The sequence below is a fragment of the Zonotrichia leucophrys genome, chromosome 7, assembly GCF_028769735.1.
Source record: "Zonotrichia leucophrys gambelii isolate GWCS_2022_RI chromosome 7, RI_Zleu_2.0, whole genome shotgun sequence".
Taxonomy (NCBI): Eukaryota; Metazoa; Chordata; class Aves; order Passeriformes; family Passerellidae; genus Zonotrichia; species Zonotrichia leucophrys.
This window is the reverse complement of record NC_088177.1, coordinates 9,622,248-9,625,434: the sequence shown is the minus strand read 5'-3', so window position 1 is coordinate 9,625,434 and position 3,187 is coordinate 9,622,248.

The following is a 3,187-nucleotide window of genomic DNA, read 5'->3' as shown; positions in this document are numbered from 1 at the left end:
CCTCCGAGCTCCTCCTCCAGAACCGGCACTCTCGTTTGCAGTAGTCCCTCACATCCACGGAGAGTCACTGTGGGTCCACCGAGACCTGGCAGCGTCCCCTCCCCTCCGCTCCCGCGCGGCTCGGGGTGGGCTGGGCCGAGGTTGTCCCTTCTGGAGCTGAAGCCATCTTTGTTTGACGCGAAACTGGAAGAAGTCTCATTTTTCCATGATGAGAGGCCCCTTTTCGGAGTTGGCATTGCTGCCCCGCATCTTTATTTATACCATCAAATAGTCATTCTCTTTCTTCCCCCCTGCCGTCCTGCTACTCTTTCCATTCTTGTAACGTATCCTGAGTGGAACAAATGAAAACAAGAACATTTCAAAAAAGAGCAGCTTGCCCAGAATCGTGGAATCATTGCCCTTGCAAATATGCAAGCCTTCCTCAGAGCCAGCCAAGACTGAGTATTACCAGTTTCTATTATTTAATTTCTGGATTTGGGTTCATAGAATCATGGAATCAGGGAGTATCCTGAGTTGGAAGGGGCTCACAAGGATCATTGAGTCCTGAACATGGCCCTGCACAGAACAGCACCAAAAATCACACCATGTGCCTGAAAGCATTGTCCAAACACTCTTTGAGCTCAAGGACTTTGTTGCTGTAGTATTTTTTAAATTACTTTTAAATTCACAAGGTATTTTTAGCTCTGCTAAATGAAAACTAAGGGCAAATGTCTGAACAAAAAATATGGAGAAGAGCAATGACTTTCAGGAACACAGCCTGTTGTTCCTTGACCTATAATTTTGTTTTGAAGAGCAAAAGAAGGATTTTGTGAGGCTGATGATTTCCAGGGGCCCTCCTGGAGCTCTGAATGTGTTGGTCCCTTTTCTTCTGGAGCTTCTTTAGTGGAGAGGAAGGGTCCAGCTTTTGCTGACAGTGATTTACCAGACAGCACCAGAGATGTCTGAGCAAACCATCCACTTGCCAGTGATCCAGTGCATGTGTCACATTCCAGGCCATTTGTTTTTCCTGCTTTGCTGCTGTGTCCAAGCTCTGTTATGTCCATGGGTACCTGTCAATGCTGCTTCTAATCCATTCAATGCAGCTGTTTCTAAGTGAACTTGCCCCTGCAGAAACTGTTTCTCCAGCAAGAAGCCTTATCACAAACAGCTGGACAGCACATCTGTCCCTTGCAGTGCTGGTGAGTGCTTGGAGAGGAGCAGACCACAGACCCACACCTCCACATCTTCTCTTCCTCCTCCCAGACTGGCAAGTTTTGTCTTTTTACTGAAATTTCTTGACCAAAGGACCTACCTTTAATTTTTCTATGTGTGTGTCTTGAACTTTCTCATGTCAAATCAATACCTTTCCTTGCAACTTGGTATGACAAAATGCCTTGTCCCTGAGAGGATTCCTGTATATTTTACACAACAGCTATCTGCTGTACACCTTCCCTCAATAAAAAGGCATTCTTGGTGTGTTTCATACGCCTATATATTGCACGACATTTGTAGGAATTTTGTCATCTTCACATCTCTGTCATAGATGGGCACACCTAGCAAGTTCTTGTCTTAAGTTGAGGCAGTCTAACACACAGGCACATTAAAGTGGTGGAAAATGGGACAAAATAACCTCAAAACATCCTGCTGCCTTTTTTTTTTTGTGTGTGTGGGGGGGGGGGGAGTGTGTGGGTTTTGTGTTGGTTGTTTTTTTGTTTTTTGTTTTTTGGGGTTTTTTGTTTTTGTTTTTGTTTTTGGGGCTTTTTTTTAGAGTTTAGAGAACATTAGTTCTTTTAGAACTGATGTTAAAGACCTGAGCTAGTTTTCTGTAATTGAGGGTTTTTTCCTTAAGAACAGGCTGAGGACATAGAAAGCTCTGAAGGAAAATGAGTGTGGTCTCTTTAGCTCCTTTTCCTAATCCTCAAATAAATTTCCCTTCTTTTTTCCTCCTTTTAGTGGAACTGCAGATTTCATGGAAAGATATTTTGCAGAGAATGTGCATGGATATGGATCAGTTCCTTCTATGTTGGACTTGGTGACCTTGGAATACTTTTCCTGTCTTAATGATTCTATGATTCTATCTGACTTGCAAATTATTATTGCACCTCACAGAACACACTGAACTGAACAGATACTGAGTATTCCACTATATTTAAAATGGAGAGAGAGGAAATTGAGGAAGATGAAGGCTAGAAAGAAAGACAAAACTTGCTTATCTGCTCTCATCTACAACTGACTCTATAGAATTGGAAGTAAGGCACACTATTTCATTTACATCCCCTTGCAGACTGGAATGTGTTTTATGGTTTGTTTAGTTGTTCCTTTATAAACTGTGTATCTGCTCCTTTTTTTTTTTTTTTCCTTTTTTTACCTGACTTGTAGCCCCCAATAACATGTGAACACCCCATTTCAAACATGTGTGTACACGTGGTTCTCTGGAAAGCAGCTACTGTAGTGCCTTTGTGTCTGTCTGCAATTACAACCACTCCTCATGCCATTCTGATGTTATGCAGTGGTCTCCAAGGGTCTTGTTTTCTAACTGTGAGCAGAGGACAGAAAACTAGGCCAAAATTGTTAAGTGCTTACTGAGAACAATGCATGCTGGTTTTCAACTCTTCATAAGTATGCAGCTGATATTCTCAGCAGTTTCACTGATGACAAACAGAAGGATGGATTTTTTGCTCTTTTGTAGTTGTCACTTTCTGAATTTCTTGCTTCCTATTCACAGAACCAAGGAATGCTTTGGGTTGGAAAGGATCTTAAAGCTCATCCAGTTCCACCCCCAGCCTTGGCCAGGAACACCTTCCATTAGACAAAGTCACTCCAAGCCTTGTCCAGCCTGGCCTTGGGCGCTTCCAGGGTTGTGACTTTCGAGCTCAATTCATGCAATGTGTTAGTATTCCTTCACCTCTCTGAGGCTCAGGGCTGTAATGCTGCTCTTTGCCTTGCTGACCTCTCTCACCCCCTGAAGTGCCCCAGTCCCTTCAGACAGGGCTACCTCCAGCCCTGTCAATTTTAGCCAGTTCTTCCCTGTGTCTGTGTAGTGGGTCCAAAAGATCGTCTCTCCTGGTAGGTTCATTCATCAGGAAACTGCCTTCAAACCATTCCAGAAACCTCTGTGGTGCTAATGCCCATCTTGCGGATCTAAGGATTTCTCCAAAAGCCTGAAGTACACTTCATCCACCTCCTCTTCTTCATCAGGTGGTCTCCA